This window comes from Microtus oregoni, unplaced genomic scaffold, assembly GCF_018167655.1.
Source record: "Microtus oregoni isolate MIOR12 unplaced genomic scaffold, Mior012 000054F_ref0000373, whole genome shotgun sequence".
Classification (NCBI taxonomy): domain Eukaryota; kingdom Metazoa; phylum Chordata; class Mammalia; order Rodentia; family Cricetidae; genus Microtus; species Microtus oregoni.
This window is the reverse complement of record NW_024543830.1, coordinates 12,492,126-12,510,305: the sequence shown is the minus strand read 5'-3', so window position 1 is coordinate 12,510,305 and position 18,180 is coordinate 12,492,126. Positions and strand designations below refer to the sequence as shown.

The window sequence follows — 18,180 nt, the reverse complement described above, 5'->3', positions numbered from 1 at the left end:
CAAAACATAGCGGTACATGCTTATAAATCCACCTATTCATGATTCCCAAGCCAGCATGGTCTATATATGGAGACTGGGGGTGGGGGAACAGTCTCTAACTCCCACATGTCCACTGTCTTTAGGAAAGAGGAGGACACGTAGGAACATGAGACAAAGGGAAGACAGCCAGGTGGTGATGGAAGCAGAGTCTGCAGTGATGTGACTGTAGCCTAGGAGTGCCGAAGACTGCCTGGAGCCACACCATAGTCACAGGTGGATTGCCTTCCCAGCCCCCAGAAGAGCTCGCTTGCAGGCCTCTAGCCTCCAGACAGGGAGAGCATGTGCTCTGTTGTCCTAAGCCATCCACGCCCTGGTGATTTGTTACAACAGCTTGTGACAGAGCAGCATCAAATCCCGGGTTGTTTTTTCCATTTCCAGTCTAACCTCTTTTACTCTGTCATTGCCTCCCAAGCCAGCAACAGAAACTTAGAACATTTACCTACAAAGTTTGCCATTGTATTAAAAACTTGATCCAAACTGCAATCTTTCAGCATGCAAACAACATAAAGTTGTTGCCGGACACACTGGAACCATTTAATAAATATCAGCTGACAAGCCGCTAAAACAATACACCAAAACATGACATAATGTGGTATACCTATTTAAGACATCATGAGCCTATTCTCTCCCTCTCTATACCAAGACCCTAAATCTATTTACAAGCCTTCTATATGGAATTACAAGATCCCAGAACTCACTGGCACTGTTGAAGCCTTCCGTTGAAGGCTGAAGGTTATCAGACACTCAAAAGCCCTGCCTGTTCACTACCTCCGGGGTGACAAATTGAAAGCCATCTACACCCTCCCAGGACTCTGAATCTTAAAAGGCGAGGGTGATCTCATCCTTGTTGAACCCTTCTGCACTCGCTCAGGAATGGGCTTGAAGGAACCTGGCGAGTCAGAGGAGCTGCTCACTGCTGTAGAGGATGTGGGTCACACGGTAGTTTCCATTAGGTCAGCTTCGGAGTAGAATGGGTGATGGTGGATTAACAGCTACAAAGGGAGGGAGAGGGAGGCCGGGAGAGCTGATTCACTGGAGCCAATCTTAGAGTGAGTCAGACTCGAGCAGAAAAATAGCCTGTTGTCCCACATCTGCCTCATTGTCTGGCAATGAGACACTTCCTCCACGCATACCCACAGGCCAAGCAAAAGGAAGGAGGAGGAAATGGATTCCTTTCAAGCTTGTGGTACTATTCCTGTACAGAATACAGTGTCTTTTAACCACCTCAGACACTGTGCTCTGTTCTGAGAGGTCTCCTATAGCCCAGGGTGCTCTACAACTCACCATGGAGCCAAGAAAGGTCCTGCATTCCTGATTCTCCTCTGCCTCCACCTCCCAGATGTTGGGATTACAGGTGTGCACCACCCTATCCAACCGGATTGTCTTTGTGAAGCTAGTTCTCCATGCCCTCCCTCGCCGTTCCAAAAGCACCTGGGCTGTGCTGGAGCATTTACATGTGACTGTCTCCCTGACCTTCCCAAGCCTGTAATGGCCAGGGAAGTAAGGAGTTGCTGCCTTTGTTCTGAATCACTCACTACCCATGCCCCTGGTCCACCTGGTGAGAGTGGGGGAGGGAAGGCTAGCAGAATATAGCATAGGTTTGGAGTTACTTATTCTTGTAATTTTCTTTACCATCTACTAACTCTATAACCTTCCTCTGGTTCTCTTGGGTTTTTTAACTATCTTCTCATTATAAATTAGTCACAGTGATGACCACCTTACAGGGCAAGACAGACTTCTCACACAACACTGACACAAATATTATATGGAGGAACATAGCTGTGATGACGAGAAATACCTTTTTATTTACTCTAAATCATGATTACACAGGCTGGTATCTCGCTACCAGACTGTAAATTGCACCTGTCTTGAGGACTGTGTTTGCCTAAGGCAGTGGTTCTCAACCCTCCCAATGTGGCCCTTTAACACAGTTGCTCATGTTGTGGTGACCCCCAACCATAAAATTATTTTCGTTGCTACTTCATAACTGTAATTTTGCTACCGTTATGAATCATAATGTAAATATTTTTGAAGATAGAGGTGTGCCAAAGGGGTTGCGTTCCACATATTGAGAACGGCTGGCTATGGTGTACTAAGTCTCTAATATTCCTCCTGCAAAAAATTATGAAGATTAGGAATAATGTATCCAGAGTAATTCATTATTTGCGCTTTTAAATATTAGGCAACTTCTTTTTTATTTTATTTATTTGTTTATTTATTTATTGGCTTTTCAAGATGGGGTTTCTCTGTGTACCTTTGGAGCCTGTCCTGGAACTCTGCTGTTGACCAGGTTGGCCTTGAACTCCTTGAGACCCGTGAGTGCTGAGCTTAAAGGTGTGCGCCAGCACCGCCGGCAGATATTCGGCTTCTTGTATGTACTTGTTACACGTCCTTTAAAACAATGTGGTTATTAATCCAGCTCAATCACTTGTGGGCTGAAGTGCAGCCTACGGAAACAGAAACCAACATCTCTTATCTCAGGTGGAGGGCAGTCTCTTCCCTGCAGGTTATCTGGTCCTGTTTCTAGGGTTTGCTGTCACTAAGATCTGCATTCGTGTGTTCACAAGGAAAGCCATTCCCTCTCATCCAACTGCTCTTTGTTTCAGCTTCGAATCAAACGCCATTGCCCACGGTAGGATGGGGCCCAAACATACAAGAGCATCCCATGTACCCAAATAGCAAGCATAGCGTGGGAAAAGAACGCACAAGTTTGCAATTATTTGACTCCGGCCTGAAAGGGAGGTCGGCAGGGCTTACGCCCTCTTCTACCGTGTGCTTGTTCCGGCCAGGGGCTCCATCACCAGAACTCTTCTGTGCACCTGGTGTGTGATGTGGTTATGAGGGTGATCTCCCGGCGCTTCATCTTTATCTTTGCGCCCTTACTTCCAACACTACACCCAGAGGCCGGTGCAAGAAAAAAGAGCAAAGAAGCCACATTACCAGGATTTCGATAATTAACTCTAAAGCAGAAGCTAAAACTCACTTGGCTTATTCACATTTTGGATAAAAACCCAATTAAGCAACTTCAAGGTGTTCCCAGAGCCCTGCCCCTCAGTCTCCTTGGAGGGGGAAAGTTGCAGAACCTTGGCGAAGGAAAGAGCGAGCGAAGAAGACTCCAGCCGGTCTGAGGAGGATACTTCCTCCCGGAAGTGACGCGAGTTCAATCCCAGCCTGGCTCTCCCAAACAAAAGGGATCCTGGGGCCCCTGGAGGAGCTGGGATGACTTTGGAGAAGCCCCGCCTCTAGTCGGCGCGAATTGGTGGCAGGGACGCAAGAACGAAGCTTCGATTGGCCGAAGCATCTGCCAGTCGCTGCGCCGGCGGACGAGGGGGAGGGTCCTGGAAGGCTGGGGATGGGGAGCGGGCGGCGGAGGCGGCGGCGGGGAAGGATCCCGGAGAGCCGAGACCAGGTACGGAGCGCAGGCTGTGGGCCCGGCGGTGCTGGGGGCCGGGTCCCCAAGAGAGCCTCGTGGCCCGGAGCGTGGGTGGCTTCCCGCAGCGGCCCCTGTCGCGATAGGGCTGGTCCTCTAGGGGGCGGGGCCGCCGCCTCCAGCTCCCGGGATTCCCCGAGGAGGCGCCGCGGCATCCTCGGGGGTCCTCGCGGCTGTTCATTGTCTCTCGCTAGCAGCCGCCCCTCAGCAGGGGTCCCCTCCTGTCCCGGTTCACTCCACGGTACGTCGTGCCCAGCCCCAGCCTCGGAGACGGACGGTGGGTTTAGTCTTCCAGGCTGCAGCCCCCACCCCCTATATTAGACCCCCACGAATTCCGGCAACCCTTCTCACACCTGTCCTTTCTCACAAGGGTGGAACCAGACTAGTGTTCTGCATAAGGTAAAAACGGCGTTTTCCTTATGAGGGGTGGGCGAAAAAAAAAAGAAAAAAGACTGGACCCAGACAGACATTTCCAACAGCCATAGCGGCCTTGCCCCCTTTTTTTAGCCCGTCCCATCCCCCAGCCTCTGATGCTCAGCATTGCTCCTGCATCCCCTCGGATCCAGTATTCTCTAGTCGAGTGTTTGAGAACTGCCCGGCTTCGGGACGTTTTTAGAATGTGGCAGGTGAAATCATACATTACCTCCTTCCCGTCGCCCTTTGTACCTTCTTCACCCTCCTAGTTCTTGTGGGAGAAGCCAGCTTTTAGGGTGTTTTAGGTTTGTGTTGGCTTTCGGTTTTGCTTTCCACCCGGTTTCTTCCCTGAGAACTCGATAGGAAAGCATCCGCATATTTCCTAGCGAGGTGGGTGTGTTAGCTATCAGCAGAGTTGGCCTTGTGTGGGTAGGAATGCAGCGTGTATTGTTTGACAGTCAGTGAATAATAGCATATTTTCAAATGAACCGGTGTTAAGGAGTCAATAAATGGCTCTGCACTAAGAATCCCCATCTCCCAGTTTGAAGTGGGCTGGTCCGTTGCTCAGGGAGACTGCAGTTAACCTTGAAGGTGTGTGGCAGGTTGGAACAAAAGACAGGAAGTATTTGAACAAAATTCAGGTTCAGTTGGCTAGGTTTATGATTAATCTGGTCCTTTGGCCTTTGAGTACTCTCTTGCCCTTCTTTTATAGTGGGGTTTTACCCTCAAAGGAAACAAATACCCCTACGATGTGATTCTGCCATGCCAGCATCATCAACCAAAATTTAGAGCATTAAAATAAAAGGTAGTTTTCAGTTTCAGAGAGGATAAATAAAGGCCTGGTGAATTCTGTGCTCATGTAAAACTACCTAAGTGTCTCTGGAGTACCTGTGAAGACTTGCTCAAGTCATCAATGGTAAAGTACAAATGCCTTTTGCCTGATGTTAATGTCATCCCATCTCCAGTAATCATGTATGGCTCGCTGTACCGCCTATTAATTTCCCCATATTTTTAGCATTTTAAAAGTTTAATCTCGAGTTCGAGTTACTACTGGTTATTTATAGCTGGTAGCGGTGAGATGCGGGGTTGCAGTCACAGAGAGTGATTGTAGTGGCTGTTGTCGCTAACCTCCGAGGAGACTTCCCGAAGGTAATTATTTTTGAATAGTCAGGTTCCAAGGTTTCTGAGCCACTCTGGGGGCTTGCAGATCTGCTCCGTGATTGTTTCCAGATATGTAGTGAAAGGAAGCACAAAGGAGAAACTGTGTTCAGGGCCTCTCCAGCAAACACAGTTTACTGCTGTGGGCGGGAAGGATACATTATCCCAGCAATAGCAGGGGAAAAAAAAATCTAGAAGCAGAACAGGAAATCCCCGAAAGATATATCTTATTACATGAGGAGAGAACAGAAAATAAACTAAGGTAGAAGACTTCAGGAATCCAAGGAGCAGTGATTGCCAGGGTCTTGATAAACAGAGAGGGAAAAGAAAATAAAGTCCGTCTGTGTTTTGGCACAATAAAAAAAGACCTGTCTGATAGACCTTTGCATCCTGAGGGTGTTTTGGTTTTTGTTTTGGGTTTTGTTCTTTTAAATTGAGGGTGGGGCATTCAGTCTCACCATGTTTCTGGAAGTTAAGTGTGTAGCCCAGGGGGGCTTCCATGTCCTGTGTTGGAATTATAGCTGGCACTACTGTGTTCAACTCTGGTGGAGCTCTTTCCTCTTGCCTTCTCAGTGTCTTTTTTGGTCATGTTAGATGAAGAAAGGTGTTGTGTACAGATAATTTGTGTCTGTGTGTGTGTGTGTGTGTGCATGTGTTTAGTGGATTCCATTAAACTATCCTTTGAGGACATAAAGTCAGCTCTTGGTAACTTCCACAGTACCTGATATGAACACTGAGTTTAGTTTAAAACTCTCACCGAAGGATCAAACCAGACAGATCATAAAGTGATAAAATATGGCAAATCTTGTTAGTTTGAAACATCTGCCTTCTTGTCTTCATGTAATTTTGTTCTTCCTTATCTGATACGATAGGGAATTGCCGTATCTGAAGTGACTAAAATTTTGACTTTCCTATGGGAAAATATCTCTGGTGAGGTATTGTTTGTTCTTCTGTTATGAAATTTGAGCCAGACTTACAAACACGATGTGTCGTAGTCATTGTAAAGTTACGTATGTATAGAAATCTCATCTGATGGGGATGAAGTGGATTCTGGAGAACACACTAGGAACTGTTGGTTATTTTTTATTTTAGTTTCTGAGTATACTGGCTAGTTTATGTCAGCTTCACAAAGCTCAAGTTGTCTGGGAAGAAGGAATCTCAGTTGAGAAAATGCTCCCCCCAGAGTGGCCTGTGGGACAGCCTGTGCGGCATCTTCTTGATTGATGGATGATGGGTATGGGAGGGTCCAGCTCACTGTGGGTGGTGCCACAAGGGTCTGGGGGCCTGAGTGATGTAAGAAATCAGGCTGAGCAAGCCAGGAAGTAGCACTCCTCTGTGGTCTCTGCCTCAGTACCTCTGTCCAGGTTCCTGCCTTGAGTTCCTGCCCTGGCTTTTCCTCATTGGTGGAATGTGATCGGAGAATTGTAAGATGACATAACCCTTTCCTCCTGAAGTTGCTTTTGGCTGTAGTATGGTTATGTAGTATGGTTAAAAGCACTTGTTTAATATACTATATAATATATAGAAACCCAAAACTATGAAAGAGGTCTCCTTTAATTGTTTTTTAGTGGATTTTTCATTGATTAATTTTTTGTGCCTTTCTCTTAACCCTGTGCTGGGGCTTGAACCTCGGCCCTTCCACCTGAGCTTTACCTCCAACCTCAATTTGTGTGCTTTAACTTACCACTAAGTGTGTCAACGGCACAGGACATCAGGGGACTCTTAACACCATCTCCCTAGTCTGTTAGGAATTTGTGCCAAGTCAGAATCACATTGACGGTGCAGCCAGTTGGTTTGCTAACCAGAACTTGAATTCTTGGCTCTCTGTGGTATTTCTTAGAGGCTGCCATTGAACTGATGTTCATTGGCATGAGGGAGAGAGATTATTTCTATATAGGAAAATTGTGATAGTGGTCTGTGGGGTTGGCCCCCAGGAGCGGCTTGCCAGCCTGCTTTTAAAGGCTGTTTTTAATTCCTGAATGTTTTCAGTCAGTAACTGAAAATCAAGTGCCAACTTTTAGTTCAGAGCTCTCTCAATGGCTGTTTCCTACATGAGGCAACTCAGTAAGTTCACACATCGGAATGTAAGATTGACTGTGAACCTACCAAGGTGTCTCATGTAGGAAAGTCATTAGCACTTGGCATTTGAGTCAGAGAAGTTTATCATGCACACATTCTGCTCTCTGGATGCTGAGGCAGGGGGCTGTCCTTTGAGACCACCTTAGTCAAAAAAGAAAGCGAGAAAGAAGGGGAAAGACACTAAATAGTCTCCGTAAGCAGAAGTGGAATAGTATTTGTTGATTGGCTTTGTTTTAAATTTGTCTGTAAATAGGTATGATTTGGGCTGAAGAGATAGATGCTCGGTGGTTAAGAGCGCCTGTTTCTCTCGCAGAGGACCCAGGTTCAATCCCAGCACCCAGAGGGAGGCTCACAACCATCTTTAGTTCCAGTCCCTGTTTTTTTTGAAACAGGGTATGCTCTTTGTAACAGTCCTGACTCTCCTGGAACTCGCTTTATAGACCAGACTGGCCTCAAACTCCCAGAGATCCGCCTGCCTCCGCCTCCTGAGTGCTGGGATTAAAGGCGTGCACCACTGCCACCTGGCAAGCTTTGCTTTTTAAATGCTGCCATCCTGCATCTTTTATAAATGGTTTTGTGGGTGCTGTGCTTACTGTACGGGTTGTGTCTTCTATAAGATTTAAGAGATTTTTCAATGGTAATTTTGATTTAAAGTATTTTCCTTATTTTTGAAGGCTACCTCCCCTGTTAGTCCAAAAATAAGGAAAGATTTTAGGAACGGGCAAGAAAGGGGAATTGAGAATGGCTGTGGGGGGTGGCAAGGGCAAGGGTTTGGGGACTGAAGACAGGACTTCAGACGTCCTTGAAGTAAAGAGTGCTATAAGACGGCCTCTCCTTGAAAAGTAGATCCAAAAGATGAGCCAAGTGCAGAGCCAGAGCGTCCCATCTAAGCGTGCCTTTGCCGGTAAAGGTATTTTGTTAGAAAACACGGCAGGGAATTGGCAGGGAGAGCGCTACTGAAGGCGTGAGGGGAGCCGTGCTACTGATTCTCCTAGCTAGTCCTTGGTGTTGGTACGCGGGAGAGAAAGCAGAGCAGTCTAGTTATTCTTTAGCCCACCCGGGGAAAGGACCTTGTACATGGCAGGCACACACTCTGCTCCTGAGCTGTGGCCCCACCCCTCCTTTTTCTTTCTTCCTTTTTTTTAAAATTTGAGACCGAGTTTCACTAAATAATTGCCCCAGCTTGAACTCTTTATGTAGTCCAGACAGTCCTTGACATTGAGATCCTCTGGTCTCGGACTCGCGAGTAGCTGGGATTGTGGGTTTGTGCCACCAGGCCAGGCTATAGTCTCATTTTAACTGACAGTATTTGAGGACACAGATCTGGTCCTGTATGTCAGGTTTACCCCTTGTCTTTAGATTAAAGACACCAAAATAGATTTCTTTAGGAGCCCATTTCCTGAGACCTTGCCTCTCAGCACACTAGCCGACTCCCACAGGTTCCTCTTGGGGGGCTGCGTGGTTCTTAGTCAGCATGTCTCATTTTGTAGTCATCATTTCCCCCTAAAACCAGTTCCCGTTCTAACATCCCTGTTTCTGTTGACCACATTGTCATTGGTCACCGAGTCTCTAAACCTCTGCTGGATTTGGATTATTTCCCCATTAAGCTCTCTAAATGGAATCGGTCTCCAAGTCACTGTGCGTAAATCCCTCCTGCTTCCTCCTCCTCTTTCCACCAGACGGAACAGCTGTCCGCAGAGTTCAGAATTGCGAAACCCGTAAGCAGATGTGTAAATGGGTGAATTGATAAAATAGAGTGGACTAGCTGCTCCCGAGTTCAGAGCTGGGTTCATGGCTATTACATGTCTAATGTCAAAATCAGCTGTGATAGCTTTAGCAGCCCCGTTTCTCAGCCATTACAAGTTGAAAGCTGTAACTTGTTTAAACACTGTACAGTTTCACTAGAAGCAGAGACCCGCTTTTCCTTTCCATTGCAGACTGCGCAAGGGGCTGGTGGAGGTGGAGGAGTGTCCTTCCGTGTTTCCAAGTAGTGTGCAGCTATCATCATAGGCTTAGACATGTGTGGGGCATGTCCCTAAACTGACATTTTTGGGAACTCGAGATGCCCTCTCCTCCTTGGATCAGGTCAACCTCCTGAGTTGGGTTAAAGAATAAATACATTTATTTTCATTTGTAAATTAGACACCTGAAAGATAGACAGTGATGCTCTATTGGAAAAAAATAAACAAATAAAATAATGTCCTGTCCTTGTAGGTGTTAGTATTCAGGCATCTGTACTGGTCTGACCATGGGGTATACATCCTCAGCTGTAGCCACTAAGAGCACCTCCTGTGCTCATTCAATGTGGTCCCTTTTAAAAGGGCCCTGCCCACCTCCCACCCTTCCCCTTCTCTCCCCCTCCCCATCCATCTGTCTGTCCCTCCCCCTCCCCCCTTCCCTCCCTTCCCCTCCTCTCCTCCTTCTCTTCTGTCCCCAGAGAACAGTCTTCCCTGTCACCCCCCTTTTCCCATTCAGTTTGCCCCAATTAAAAAAAACCCTCCACCTGAGGTCCATCCCATGGCGCCTTTCTCTCCCGTGCGTCTTTTTCTAAATTACAGCAGTAGTTGGACTTGGATGTTCTTTGATGCAGAGTGAGAACTGACAGCCACAGGCACTAGCTCATGGAGTCCACACAGCCTCCTGCTAGAATGTATGTCATCCTGTTTTCTACATGAAGAGCTACAGCTCAGATGTTAAATGAACCAGAGGCAGCTTGAAATCCCAGTTGTCAGGCTCCAAAGTCCATGCTCTCTCCGGTTCAGAGCACTGTCTCCCATGAGGATGATTTCCCCTGAAGGACCGGAGCAGAAGACATTGCTGCTTGCTCGTAATAGTCAGGTGGCAACAGATTGTTAAAACTAGGCTCGTGTGGAGGTTTTCAGAGTCCAGGGAAAGGCACGAGCACAGTTCAGACACCGTGACTGTGGCGGTTAGTCCTCCAAACTGCTGGTGTGTCTCTGCAATCCCCATGGAGCTGGTGACTTCATCTCCTGCAGCTACTGAGGGTTTTTCCATCCAGGCCGCCTCAAGAATTGTGACCCATGAAACATCTTATTGAAAATGAAATCAACCTACACAACCATTGTTCCCTTGTTCTGGTTTTGTCAGAAGAGTGGAATTTTGGAGGACTCTGATAGCTAAAATAGACATGTTAGACTAGAATCTTGTTATAATTTCATTTAAACTAACTAGCAAGTATGAAAACCAAATTATGATAATCTGATGTTTAAAGATATGTGTCTTTTCTTAAAATTACAATGAAAAATGTTTTGTTAAAACTTAATAATTTTTAGTTCCAGGACAGGAACCAGAAGCTACGGAGAAACCCTGTCTCGAAAAATCCAAAAAAGAAAAAAAAAACTTAATAATTTTCATTCACACCCGTTCCAGAAACTAAAATTATATGGTCTTCTGTGGGCGAGAAAAGTGAAAGGGTGTGAACAGATACTCAGGTAAACAGACCTGGCTTCTTGTTTTGTTTTTGAAGCTGGGTTTTACTGTGTAGTCCTGGCTTGCCTTGAACTTGTAGAAATCCTCTTTCCTCAGCCTCCTGCATGCTGGGATTACAGCTGTGCACCCATGCCCAGTCAGAAGGCCTGTTTTTGATAGCTTTGTCTTGGCATCCTCAAACAGATAGAGAGATGCTTGTTTACAGACAGCTGCTCCTCAATGCACATGTACTCCTGCTGACAACATGTCAGAGAAATAACAAGAGAGACAGACGCACAGACACACACACAGAAGACCCTAAGAACCAAACCCAAACTTAATCACAGTGTCCGAAAGAGCAAGGTAGACGAGATTTCAGAGATGAGTAAGTAGGGCTAGCAGGATGGCCCAGTGGGTAAGGACATTTGCTGTGGTCAGTCCTGGGCCCAACATGGTACAGAACCATTTCTGGCAGGTTGTCTTCAGAACTCCACATGGATGCCATGGCATGCGCACGTGCACGCGCGCGCACACACAACAAATAAGTAAATATAATAAATTGTAATGCGCAGTGCTAGACCTGGTTCTCTTTAGCTGTGCCGTATGCTCAGTCCTTGTTTGTGAATGAGGGGCTGAATTAGGTTATTTCTGAGGCCCCATCACCTCAGGCTGATAAAGTGAGATTAGCTGTGAATAGTGGTTTACTGGGTTCAAACCCCTTTTCTTCCACATACTGGCTGTGAGACTGAGCGAGTCCTTCAGCCACAGTGCCTCGGCTTGGCCGTTTTTAACTGGGATTGCAGTGACACGTTGTTGAGGGGTGTGACTTCTGTCACCAAGATAGTGATAATATATGTCAGGTCCTTAGCAATGTCTGGCACACATTCATGTGTAGCCCAATAAATGCTTATTGTTTTTTATTATTTCTCATTTGAATTCTCCAAAAGTTATGCTGTAGAATGCTGAGGTAGTGGTGATTAATGTTCTCGTTGTTCATAGGAAGCATAAGCGGGGAGAGTCCTTGAATCTGCCTTAAAGGTGTACTCCAATGTCTTAATGCTGACCTTGAGGAGTTTTAGCAACCGCAGAGCTCCTCAGTGTTAAGTAAATAAATGTCTCGATCCGCCAGCGCCGTGACAGCTCCCTAAGTGCGTTATTCAGACGTCTTTCACGTTAATTCAGAGAGAGGGTCCTGCAGTGTACAATCTCTAAAGCATTCTCCCAAACCATCCTTTTTATCGTAATGCTGTGTATTGCGTGGCCAGTTAAAAAGGTGACGCTGTCTGAGAAAGGGCGTGCACTGCTGTGTGTCACTTACTAGGCAGGAGGCTCGGGTCTGGTTGTTCCCGTGCACTTTCAGAGTAGAAGTGAGCCAGGCCTAGTGGCACATGTCTGTAACCCCAGCATTGGGAAGCAGAGGCAGCAAGGTTGTTGAAAGTTTTAAGTCAGCCTAGTCTAGATAACAAGTTCCAGGCCAACCAGGACATCGGAAACAAACAAACAAAAAGTGGTTAGTATATTGTTTTATTGGGTGGCCGCAGACTGGTTGGTTTAAATAAAAAGGTCTTTTCTCACCTGTTGGCTAAAAGTTTAGCCCACTGTTCTGTTTAGGGTGCGCTCTGCCTTGCACTTTGCCATGACTGGCCTGTATACTAATTTTCACTCCTAAGGATACTAGTCTTATTGAATTAGGATTATATTGACCTTTTTTATTGAGATTTTTTTTTTTTTTTTTTTTTTTTTTTTTGGTTTTTCAAGACAGGGTTTCTCTGTGGCTTTGGAGCCTGTCCTGGAACTAGCTCTTGTAGACCAGGCTGGTCTCGAACTCACAGAGATCCGCCTGCCTCTGCCTCCTGAGTGCTGGGATTAAAGGCGTGCGCCACCACTGCCCGGCTATTGAGATTTTTTCATACAATATATTTTGATCATATCACTTCCCTTCCCCCAACTTCCTGCCTTGCAACTTCATGTTCATTCTCCTGTGTAAACAAAATAAAAAAAATCCTGAAAATCAAAACAAAAATAAAGTACACAAAAAACCATGAAGTCTACTTTGTATTGGCCACCCACTCCTGGGCCTGCCCTGGGGTATGGCTGTTGTAACCAGTGACACTCCATTGGAGAAAACATTTTCTTTCCCCTCCCCCCACATCAGGTGTCAATTGCAAATATCTAAAAAGACCAGGAATGGGGCCTGTGTCCACTTTCCTTTCTCCATGCCGAAATTTTCTCCTGCTTGAACCTGCACAGGTCTTGAGGTGCTCCTGGAGTCTGTTTAGTCTTGTTTATCAGTCCTGTTGGGTCTGGATGACTGTTGCCTTAGAGTCTTCCTTACCTCTGCCTCATGTCTGTCCACCTCCTCTTCCATGTGGATCCCGGAGCCTGTGGGGAGAGGTTTGATAGACATCTCATTTAGGACGGAGTCCTCGCTCCTCTCGCTCTAATGCTGCACGTAGTGGTGACCTCATTTTAACTTAATTGCCTCTCTAAAGTCTCTGGGGCTGGAAAATAGCTCACTGGTCCAGCACTTGCCTAACAAGTTCAAGGCCCCGGGTTCAACCACCAGTCCTGGAGAAAAAGAAAAAAGGAAGGCGGGGGAGGGGGAGCGTTCCTTGTGTCTTCAGGTGTAATCACATTCTCAGAGGCTGGACTTAAGAGTCAACAGGAGTGTGGGGTAAGGGCTCAGCCCATTAACATATAGGAATGGAAATAGTCTTGTAATGATATCTTCAGCTGAAAAAAAGCTTGATTTATAGTATGGTTAATTAAGTTTATATTACTTAATAGTTTAAAATGAAATTGTATTTTTCACCTTGACGTTAGGAATTTTTAAACACTTTGGGGCGGGGGGGGGGGGCGTATTTTGAGACAGGGTTTCTCTGTAGCTTTGATGCCTGTCCTGGAACTAGCTCTTGTAGACCAGGCTGGCCTCGAATTCGCAGAGATCTGCCTTCCTCTGCCTCCCAAGTTTTGGGATTAAAGGCATGCACCACCACTGCCCAGCTTCTAAAAACCGCTTTTTAAAACAAATCAGAAAATCGTTTTGTTAAAGCATGTTGATATGATCTTCTTCCCTGTTCAGGTCCTAAAACACATTAAAAGGGGGCGGAACTGTTTGGAGAATTGTTACTGTCTTACCAGAGAGGAGCAGAAGTTTTTAATCTTTTGACATAGTCTAACATGCCAGTACTTTTCACCTCCTAACCGTGCGTCTGTGCCCACATTTAGGTTTGGTAGCTTTAAACAGTGTTTCATGTTCATTTTCTTAATATCTCATGTATACTGGTTTTCTGTCATTTGGTTTGGTTTAGTTTGGTTTTGGTTTTTAATTTTGTTTCTAGAAAGGTCTCGGTTAATGTAGGCAGGCCTTGACTCCAACAGGCGTTCATGCCCAGGCTGGCCTTGAATGTTTTATCCTCCTGCCTCCCACTTCCCTGGTGCTGGGATAATAGGTCTGCACAGCCATGCCCGGGTGTACACTGGATTTTTAAAGTAGTGTACTGTTTAGTGGACAGATTCAAAGTGCCTATGTTTGTGTATTATCTCTTTGAGTTTTAAGAAGTAACTGACCCATATTTTGGTTTTATACAAATATATTTGAAGCTACATAATTGGAACAAATTTATTTTATATATCTGGTCATATCTAATTACTGATTCCAAAATCACACTGAATGACCTATGAGGCAGTTTTAGCCCAAGTATGAGTTATTTAAATTGGATTATTTGAGTGTATAACAAAATGATCTCCTAGTAAAATAACTGAATTTTTAGAAAATTGAGTTGTTATTTTTTCCTTTTGTTTTTGAGGTCACACTGTCAAGAACTAAGACTCATCTAAAATGTTGATTTTTTTTTTAATCCATGTTCCTTATTACTAACTACTTAGAGAGTAAACCTTCCCTTGATACACCCAGATACTAAACATTTTACCTGTGCTCCGCCCTGCCCCGCCCTGCCCTGCCCTGCCCTGTTACTTACAGGGCTGTAAAAGCTGTTTGGGGTGTTTCTTTTTCTGCCACCTCGTCTCTCTGTGCCTGTTGGCCTACAAAATTAGTTCAGTTCCAGGGCGCAGGCTTCGTCAAGAAGCAGGAAACACAGTGAGAAACAGAATGAGCGGAGCTTGGGTGTTCCTCAGAGACAGGAAGGTTGGGAACAAAGTGTTGGGATCGCAGCAATGTATTTCCCAGGCAGAATCAGCAGGGCAGTTTAGAAGGCTGTTTGGGTGTGTGAACGAGGGGGGTGTAGCCTGCGTGTGCATATACACTCCCTCCTCCCTGATTCCCATAACTCCTCCTGATTGTTGTCACATTTAGGCCAGACACACCTTTAGTCTCAGTGCTTGAGGAGTTGAAGCAAAGGGGTAAATTCATGGCCAGACCCCCATCTCAAAAAGGAAAAGGAGGCCTGCATGCACTCGGGAGGCAGAGGTAGGTGGATCTTTTGAGTTCAAGACTAGCCTGCTTTACATAGTGAGTTCCAGACCAGCCTGGGCTATGTAGTAAGACTGCCTCAAAAGACAGACAGGAAAAAACAAGAGAGAAGTCTGTTTAGTGAAGACTTACAATCTCAGCTGTTAGCTGGAGAAGCGGGAAGGAGCCTGTGACAGGTATGCTGAGCAAGCTTGTTTGAAACCACCTACCATAACGTAAATAAAGTCTCATGCTTAGTCTTTAAGTGGGCTTATTTTTCCAGGGCATTGAAATACTTGTAACATTTTTATTGTGTGTGTTTCTATGTATTTTTATTAAGAAAACTCTGAAGTTTAGTGTACTGTCAGCCGGCACTGGGATCTGTCCAGACAACGTATGCACAAGTGGTTTTTCTTTCTGATTCATAGATTGTCTCATTCCTTAGATAGAATGGGGGTAAACTCGGGCAGACTGGGCTTTGGAGGGGTCTGCTGGAAAGAGCAAGCTGGGCATCTGGTTGGCATGATCCTGTCTTTCAAAGTCACTTCATGGATGGTGTCAATGACAAGTAACAGCTCACTTGGAAAACAGAGCAGCCTATAGCCTGTAGTATAGCATGGCATACGCGCCCAAAACCTGGCAACAATGATTCAAATGAGTGACAGCCTTTTTCTGAAAATCTTGTGCTATGTAATTCTGCCCATATACTGGCAGAAATTGCTGGAATAGCTTAGTTAGTGTTTCCCTGCGTGCTATTGGTCTTCTGCTCTTGACTGTGTGATAGACCCAAACTTCCTCTTCTAACTTGGGAGGTTCAGAGTTTAACTATTGACTCAGTAAATAAATTGGAATAAATTGAATAAAATTAAAGATCCCCATTTCCTTTTTCTTCTTGGGTTTTTTATTTCATTTTTTTCAAGTTTTCATACATGTATATATTATATGTTGAGCCTGACTCCCCTACATCCCCATTCCCCTTCCCTCCTACCCTCCCTTTTCTGACTCCACTCCTTTCCCAGTGCCCCGTTTTTTCTCTGGTCAATTTCACTTCTTGCATATTGAGGGGTGTGTGTATCTTTTTTTTTTTTAACTATAGCTTAGTACCATTGGGGAAATATAAGCAAAACCATTTGTTTGTAAGTCAGCATTTAATGTGTAGACATGATGGGAAAATAGAAGCTGGCAGTGTTTGGTCATCCTTGTAAACAGTGGAAAAGGTCACAGCTTGGTTTGTTTCTTTGTGGTTGTCAGGAAGTGAGATGAGACGTTTTCTTACACAGATTTGGCAGGTGGAACATTTTGGTTGTGATTATGTTCTGAGTGCATTGTGGCATTGTGCATGACTCATGCTGTCTGTTGCTCAGGCTTTTGTCGATCCAGGGAAAGTGAGTGTCCAATGCCCTTGACGAGATAGTCCTTAGAGTGGCCCTGGACATCAGAAGAGATTCTGGATGCTAGAGGCTGAAGCGAGAGGATCAGCATTGGAGTTTGAGGTCCCCCAGGCTCTGTAGCAAGCCCCTGTCTTAGAAGAAAAGGGGGGCGGGTTTCATTAGCTCCCACCCTCCATGATTACATTAGCAGCCTGGCGCCCTCAGACCTTACCAGCTGTGGTCCTATTGGCCACCAATGGGGCTCACTACACTGTTCATAGTGTGGTCTCAAAGACAATGAACTTCTTCTTGTTTTGCAGTGTTGGACACTTTTCTACCATGCTGACGGCATTTTAAATATCTGTCAATTTTCCAAAATTTTGACTGAAGGAAATCTCTAAGACTTTGTTCCAGAGGACGCAAGTGCAGCAACCAATACCAGGTCAGTGTCACCTCTCCACCCACAGATTCACCACTGCCGTACTAAATCATAATGCAGCTTGGATGTCTCTAATTCAGACAAGATTTTATGGTAAGAAGATTATAATGTATATTGAGAATAGAATTTTGGTGGCGATTGCATTGATTCTGTAAATTGCTTTCGGTAAGAGTCATTCTCATGATATCAACTCTGCCGACCCATGAACATACAAGATCTTTCTATCTTCCAGAGTCTTCTTCAGTTATTCTTCAGTGTTCCAGCACTTTCCCTGCAGAAATAGTTTACTTCCCGGCTAGGTTTACTCCCGGGCATTTTAGTTTTACCCGATTTTTGAAGCTACTGTGAATAGGGCTGATCTCCTGAGTCCTTTCTCATGGTGTTTGCCACTGGCACACGGGAAAGGTACTGTTTTCTACTGGTTTTGTATTCTCCTACTTTGCTGAGTGTTTACCAGTTCTAAGAGGTGTTTTCAGTCAACCTGTTTAATAAGCTCACATTTCTCCAAGGATCTGCTAAATAGTGTGGCACCAACTCTAGCTACTGTCTCGGAACACACGCAGGTAGAAGGCAGTGGTTCCACCAGCTATGAAGGGTCTCCTACCCGGGAACACTGCACACGACTCCGTAGCTTCCAAGGGAGGACACACACTACCTTCCTTCCATTTTATACCTCAACTGTAACTGTCATGGCTTTTCTTTGGAGTGACAGCAACACGGTGAATTCATATACTCTCCTTATTCTTCAATTGAAAGCTCAGAGGCACTCAGAGAAGCCACTCACTTGCCTCCAGGGCTGCTGTGCTCAAGTGACGGAGACCATGCACAGATGTGTACTTAAGTGTATCACCAGAGCACGTTCTAGCATGTAGTCCTCAACATAACCTCTTCCTGATAGTGGAGTCCAGTGAGGCTCACAGTAGCATTAAAGACTGTGTGCCATCAGTTACTGTGGGGGAGACAACGACAAAGAACACAATCTCAATTAGAAACCCCCAACAAGCCTAGGTCTGAAAAAGCATGGGATAAATCCGGACTAGCTGAACATAGCGGACAATGAGGAATACTGAGAATTCAAGAACAATTGCAGTGGGTTTTTGATCCTACTGCACGTACTGGCTTTGTGGGAGCCTAGGCAATTTGAATGCTCACCTTACGAGACCTGGATAGAGGTGGGCAGTCCTTGGGCTTCCCACAGGTCAGGGAACCCTGATTGCTCTTCGAGCAGATGAGGGGGGGGGGGGACTTGATCGGGGGAGGGGGAGGGAAATGGGAAGCGGTTTGTGGGGACGAGGCAGAAATCCTTAATAAATAAATAAATAAATAAAAAGAAAAAAAAAAGAAAAAAAAAAAGAAACCCCCAACAATTAATAAACCTGTCTATCAGTCCTGCCTTAAGCGACATGGGGCA

General features: G+C 45.5%; 1 protein-coding gene across 4 annotated transcripts in view; it reads left to right on the top strand.

The window, feature by feature from the left end:
- Window positions 1-3,367: 3,367 nt before the first annotated feature.
- Window positions 3,368-18,180, top strand: part of Cttnbp2nl (CTTNBP2 N-terminal like) — a 48,735-nt gene continuing 33,922 nt past the window's right edge. For 2 of the 4 annotated variants that reach the window (XM_041638063.1, XM_041638060.1), the window contains exons 1-2: window positions 3,368-3,448; window positions 16,651-16,772. The gene's annotated coding sequence lies outside the window, so the exon portion shown is untranslated. Of the gene's footprint in view, window positions 3,449-3,562; window positions 3,711-14,716; window positions 14,979-16,650; window positions 16,773-18,180 lie in introns of those variants that run through there. The other 2 variants (XM_041638062.1, XM_041638061.1) reach the window with 2 other exon arrangements.